The 7,301-nt window shown below is 39.2% G+C and overlaps 1 long non-coding RNA gene across 1 annotated transcript in view; it reads right to left on the bottom strand.

The window, feature by feature from the left end:
- Positions 1–5,075: 5,075 nt before the first annotated feature.
- The window catches only part of LOC127375291 (uncharacterized), a 29,418-nt gene continuing 27,192 nt past the window's right edge, over positions 5,076–7,301 (bottom strand). The window contains exon 2 of the long non-coding RNA XR_007887363.1: positions 5,076–5,201. This is a non-coding gene — a long non-coding RNA (uncharacterized LOC127375291). The remainder of the gene's footprint in view (positions 5,202–7,301) is intronic.

Here is a 7,301-nt window from a genome sequence, read left to right as displayed (position 1 = left end):
AGTGAGAGAAGAGATACTGTATCTGTTCAGATACATGACAGCAGCCATCCATTCATCTGCTGTCAGTGACGCCTTTCAATCAGGCCCTGTCACTTCTCTCTATGTTCCTTGTTTTCCAGCTGTCTCCTCTCTCTTTTTCTGCTGAAACACACACATACACACCACTCTGTTCAAACACACCACTTCCAAGCTTCACAGCAGCCTTGCATCAATTTACTGTTGGTAATTTTAAGCAGGCAGAAGCTTAAAATGACAGAGGCGTTATCATTACCTCCACTTATGCTGCTGCCTTTATTTTCCATTTGTGGACAGTATATTGTACTATTGGCAGCTGTGGCTCAGAGGCAGCCTGGTCACACAGGATTTCATATTCCAGATAAACAGTACACTAAAATATGTTTGTGAAATGATTTGAGAAGAGAAATGACCTGTCAATCACAATGTAGCCACGCCCTAAATCGTACCCTGCTTTATGGTCTATTTTACTCCAAATGGGACCATAATTCACTAAATGAACATCATGCTGTATGGAAGATGACTGAAACTAGAGATTGAGACCATAAACTCATTAGAAAACTGTTTACTGAGCTCATAAATCAACTGAGGAGCATAATTTGGAAATATTTCCAAGTTTAGAATATTAGCCCCTAACAAACAGTAGTTAGGCTTTAGAGTTAGGTATTGTAGAAAAACGAATTTGTCTTTTAACATTTTGTATGTACATTCAGCATAAACACCCGGTATCATGCTAAAGCATATAATACACACACCAGTCCACAATGGCAGTTTCACGTTTTCAACACATGCTTATTCCGCGGTCAAGTTAGCAATAATAATTACGCATAATTTTTACAAAACAGGTTGTAAACTTGCTCTCTTCTGGGAGGACATTCTTTTCTTTGGGGACAGTGCTGGGTCCTCGAACAAAATCCGACTCCAGTGTTTCTTGTCGTGTTGAAGGCCACAACGGCTGTCCTTGCCAATTTCTTTTATTATATCCAACATGAAGGTTAGGTTTTCAGTAATAGAAACAGGATATCTTAAAACCTTGTTAACAGACTTCAATAATGTTTAATCAGAAGGTTCGGCTAACGGGCAAGGACAAGTGATTTGTGTTTGGGACGGATAAATAATTTTTTTAATGATAGTGAGTAAGGGCATTGTCGAATTTGGACATTTTTCCATGAACTACAGTTCATTTGCTTAATTTAAGACTGACGCATGTATCTCATGGTTCTCCTTCAAAGAGTGTATGAAAAACTTTTAATTTAGAGAATTCAAAGGGCTTGTATATTCAGTTTTTGCTCCAGTGTCCTTGGATTTTTCATGCCCTATATGATACACTACTCACAAGCCATATTTATGTGGAATTAGTTATTGGTAGTAAAATCAATCATTACTTAATCTACTATCTGTACTGTGGATGATCATTTTTACTTCCACCAAACATATCTGAGAGGATTTCCATAAAATCTGAACACATGGCTTGTGGATCATTAGTGAAGATTGATGAAGGTTATCATTGCATTGCCAGAGTTACAGAACTGACAGTGGCATTTGACTCCAATAAAATGATGCCCAGTCAGGAAAATCAACTTCAAAATGAAACACTAAGAAGGATGAAATCTTGTTTGAGAACCACTGACTTCTTAACCCTAATTTATATAAACAGATATCTGTTTATGAGTGCAGAATCTCTAGACAAGGGACCAATCGGTTTATCAGAAGCCTTCTGGTTTCTGCTCATAATCCAAGTAGTACTGTCCAATCACTTCTGAGCAGGCTTTGGTTGTATGCAGGCAAACAGTTCATGTAGAGAGCATAAGAAATGGAACGCATTGGATGAAATGCGATCTAAAAAGTATAAAGTCACAGTAAAAAGTAGTATTGTTATTATTATTATTATTACTACAGCTACTATTATTACTATAATCACTGCTCATTGTCCCCCATCGTTGTTTTCGGTGTCATCGTCTTCTTCATGTTCATCATCATCAGTCACTACTATTAGTGTAGTTGTTGCTACTGTTGTTGCTGTGCACCTTTGCTCTCTCTCTCTCTCTCTCACCCCAACTGGTCGAGACAGACGACCACCCACCTAGAGCCGAAGGATCTGTCCGAGGTTTCTGCCTCTTAAAAGGAAGTTTTTCCTTGGCGCCGTCGCCAAGGTCTTGCTCATGGTGGTACTGTTGGGTCTCTGTAAATAATGTTATAAGGAGTTTGATCTAGACCTGCTGTGTGTCCTGAGATAACTTCTGTTATGAATTGGCGCTATACAAATAAAACTGACTTGAAAAAATTAAACAAACAATTTAGCTTTTTAATCCTGTATGTGACTCAGGAAGTAGAGTGTGTCGTCCACTACGAATTTGTTAATAAACTGCACACAACTGCTGGCTGAGGCGATCTATCGGACCAGTTTCAAAACTTTTTGTACTGTGTACCTTGTATTAGTAATTTAGACCTCAAAATATATAAAAATAGGGCCAAGTTTTAAAGATACTGGAATTAGCCTTAAGGAGTGCTATCTGTCAGGCTTCTCATACATCCACTGTGCCTCAGGTACATGATGCTGACAGCTTCCTCTCTTTGTATTTCTATTTAATATTATAGGTACAGACTGTGAAAATGTATTACTTCTGCAAGAAAAGTGTTTAATTAAAAAGTTACTTTTCCCACAACTCTCTGCACCCGCTCTGCTGTTTCCTGCCCAAGGGATGCCGTCCTGCTGCTGCACAGCTCTTCTATAGCAGTTCTATTAGCAACCTGCTTCAATGGAAAGTAGAGGACGCCTCAGGCCTGTTGAGCTGCTCTTAACTATCTCACCTGCAGTTTTTGAACAATGAGAGGCAGAGACGATTCTGGGAGGCTGTGTTATATTTCTTATTGTTATAAGAAAGACAATGAGTGGGAGATTTAAAAGCAGCAACTTTGCAGCAATTACTAACAATGATGAATGAATTCAGGGCCAGATTAACCCAATAGGGGGCCCTGGGGCAAAAATAAACTGGGGGCCTCTTTCTCCACGAACCCCTCACTGCAAGATGGATGATGGAACTGCTTACACACTCAGCAATGAAAAGCGGTAATAATCTCTGAGATACTGAGACTTACAGTCACTACATTTGTATCATAATGTGTTTGTTGGTGATATCTAATGTCAGCTATCAGTTATTTAGAGTAACTCTTTTTTCAGTTTTTAATCAATCAGCAACTTACCCAAATGATTAAATTAGAGCTCTGCTGCACATGGATAGAGAAACACTTTGCGTTGGTAGCTTGAAGATAATAAAGGTACCTGGGAATGAGACTCAACAATCAAATGATCTTTCTTGACTCTAAATTGGTTGTTTTCATTCAGGCCCAGTGGACTCTTGCAAATACCATTATAAGCACTAGGAGGAGCCAGATGAAGCTGATTTTTTGTCTCATGTACTAAATTACTAAAGTTTTAGCAAATATGACAAAAAGTTATTTTTACGAAAGTTAACCCTTTAAGCGCCGAAGTCGCAAAATTGCGACACGACGCAGTACTGAATCAAACAGCTGTTTTCTCCTAATAGAGTGTTATATGTCGTTCATACTCCCCTCCACTAGTTGGCAGACATCCCGTACTTAGACCTTAGCTCAGAAAAACGTCATGTTTCAATGCAAAATGAAAGGAAGTCCCGTCCAAACTGTTGGGTGAGGAGTTATTGAGACGAAATAAACGAAAATGACAAGCAAAAAGTTGACGATTAGGGAAGTGATGGGTCTCCTATTTGGTGATCCTGATTCTAAAGGGGAAAATCTACCTTTGGGAGATGACGGCTGGTCGTTTAGTGAGCGTGATGCGTCTTTGCACCGGCGCTGCCGGGCAGAGCGAGGAACACACTCAAGCACAAACCCTTCCCAACAAGGTGGATTACACACAAACGTGTATCAGTAAGGGAGCAAGAAGTGGTAGAAGTAGCGGGGTGTGAGAATAGTGCGGGACCAGCGTTATGCAATCTTCACCGCGCCGGTCACAGGCGCCATGCGGGCAGTGGCCAGCCATCCGATGCGGATGTGTGCCGTCCATTTGTAAGCAGTGGTGGGGTCTCAATATGTCATATTGTCTCTGTACTGGCCTCAATGAGAGGTTCCACACCTACAAATACTACAAACTTTTATCTGGATAGATAGACAGCTAAAAGACACCTACTGTTATTATTATTATCATATTATAATGACAAAAATAATAATAATAATAATAATAATAATAATAATAATAATGAAGAAGAGAATAAAAGAAAGAAAGTGTCCTCCAATAGGGGGTGGTGGTGGTAAAAAATCATAAAAAACGCCTACTGTTTACATGAGTTTTGTGGTAGTAATAGTTCTAGTTTACGACTGTTGGCTTACAATTTACTTTTACCTGTTCATTTGATATGTGGACAACATAACAAATGGATGGAGGGGGGTGAATCTGATTAAATAAGTTCAACTCTCTTTCAAAATATCAGGTATTTCATGGAAATTATATAATCCAATATGGCCGTCGACACATGACGTCATAATATGCAAATTAGATGGGGAAATTTACTTCCTAGACAAACTTTAGGTCATTCTCAGTATTTGTCTCAAACCACTTTCAAGCCAGAGCCTTCTGAAATGTAGATGTCAAAATCTAGTATTTTTAAAAGTAAAACCCGGTGCCTAAAGGGTAAACTACTGCAGCTTTTTTTGACTTTTATGTAGTAGAAACATAAAAAGTTGCTACAATCAATATTATTAATTTAAATAAGTGATTATTAATAGTAGAAATCTCAAACAAACACACCGTCCATCATCAGTAAGGGCCTCCATTCCTCTCAATCTCTCTGCATATATTTATTAGTTAATTATTTTCTGGAAATGTATTATGCACCATGTAAGCATAATATAAATTGAAATAATAAAGACCAGAATAGATTTTAACTCTGCAGATGTTGCCTTAATGCCTTTATCATACTATATTGGTGCATGTAGTATTAACAAGAAAACTTTTAGAATTTTTTTTTTATTATTATTATTATTATTATTATTTATTTATTTTTCAATTCAATTCAATTCAATTTTATTTGTATAGCACCAATTCATAACAGAAGTTATCTCAGGACACTTTTCAAATAGAGCAGGTCTAGACCGAACTCTTTATAACATTAATTACAGAGACCCAACAGTACCACCATGAGCAAGCACTTGGCAACAAGGGCAAGGAAAAACTGCCTGTTAAAAGGCAGAAACCTAGGACAGATCCTCCGGCTCTAGGTGGGTGGTCGTATGTCTCGACCAGTTGGGGTGAGAGAGAGAGAGAGAGAGAGAGAGAGAGGCAGAGAGAGAGAGAGACAGACAGACAGGTGCACAGCAACAACAGTATTGGCAATGGCAATCTAGCAGGACCATGGCAGGAGGCTCCACCAGGATCGACAAGAACCTGCGAGATGAGAAAGCACAAGAACTCCGGGGAAGAAGTGAAGTTAGTAACATGCATTAATGGGACATGAATGAGTGCAGAAAGAGAGAGGAAGGGAGGAGCTCAGTGCACCATGGGAAATCCCCCGATAGTCTGGGCCTATAGCAGCATAACTAAGGGATGGTTCAGGACTCACCTGATCCAGCCCTAACTATAAGCTTTATCAAAGAGGAATCTTAAGCCTACCTGAATGGAGGGGCCCCGAACCACAACGGAAGCGGTTCCACAGGAGAGGAGCTGGTAACTGAAGGCTCGGCTCCTGTTCTACTTTATCTACTTTTACTTTTTATTTATGAAATTACCACAAACAAACTGGCACACAGTGAACCTGGGGCCTTCACGCCCCCTGAAAGTCTGGGGCCCCGGGGCATACAGCATTTTTCCTGGTTGGAAGTCCCTTGTCAAATAGTATCAGGGGCCCCCACGTTGAAAGCTGATGGAGCATGTATTTATGTTGCTTTTATTGAAAATCTGATGATGTAGCATTGGCAAAGTGATGATTTGGCTCTGTCACTACCACAATATTAGCAGTAATAAATAAATTAATAAATAATAAATTAACTTTGGCTTGGCTCAGTGTCTCAGGTAATGAGTAGATTTAGATACAAGTCAGATTCATACAAATTGTGGTTTTATCTATTTAATTCATGAATTTATTGTGGTAAAGTTAGTGATGGCAGGCCCGTATTCAAGAGAGATGTTCATATTATTGTTCTGTATTTCCTAACAATGAGTTTTATTACAGAAATATTTGGACAGTGTAAGACAAAATAAATTTGTCTGACTAGGATTTTTGCATTAAACACTAAACTTGTTGCAGTTTGGCTTTTTGATCACACGTAAATGCTATTTTGCAAAGTTTTGAAACCAGGTTCCAGAATGATGCTAAAGATGAACGTAGATTCGCTGTCTAGATCCATCTGAAAATGAATGTAAACATCACTAGCTAAATCATTTACATCAATCATTACTTAGGTCGTTAGCTAATGTTTTGTTAGCATTAGCTAACATATGTGACTACATTTATGTTTCTTTTATCTTTAACCATCTTCAAAATGTGGTTGTCTTTTCAACCAAGATTAGCCTAGCACATAGCATAGCTCAGTCTGGGAATGGAGGAAGTTGACCGAGCTGAGACTGTGTGAAAACACTGATGACCTAGGAATAACTTCAGAACTGTTAACTGACTGATTGTTTAATGCATGAAATGTTAAAACACTGAAAAAACACAACTTCTAAGGCTACGGTCACACTGCAGGTCTCAATGCTCAATTCCGATTTTTCGCTGAGATCCGTTTTTGCGTGGTTGTTCACATCATAATTTAAATGCGGCCACCATGACTGAAGTCCAAAACCTCACTTTCTTTCCACTGACTAGCTCCATCAACGGTGTCTGCCATGGTTTCGTCCATTGTTTTGATATTGCCGCGCCCCGCCTTCTCCGGCACAGAATTGTGACGTCTGTCTCACTTCAATGACAGAAAAATTTGGATGAAATGCGACATAACCGTTCAGACTGAGGTCGCTTTGAAAAACATCAGATATGTATCCGATTTAGGACCACATATGAAACTGGCCTGGATCGGATTTGAAAAAATCTGAATTGTGCTGTTCAGACTGTCATAAATAAATCTCACCTGGGTCACATATGGGCAAAAAAGTCGGATTTGGGCCACTTTTGCCTGCAGTCTGAACGTAGCATAAGCTACGCCGGAGGAGACTCAATGCGACAATATCACAATCATCATCATAATTTTGTCGGCTCCGAATGAACAAATACTTCAAAATTGATACACACACACACGCTGACATGTGTAGCACCCAT

Source organism: Dicentrarchus labrax, unplaced genomic scaffold (assembly GCF_905237075.1).
Source record: "Dicentrarchus labrax unplaced genomic scaffold, dlabrax2021, whole genome shotgun sequence".
Classification (NCBI taxonomy): domain Eukaryota; kingdom Metazoa; phylum Chordata; class Actinopteri; family Moronidae; genus Dicentrarchus; species Dicentrarchus labrax.
This window is presented reverse-complemented; position numbering and strand designations above follow the sequence as displayed.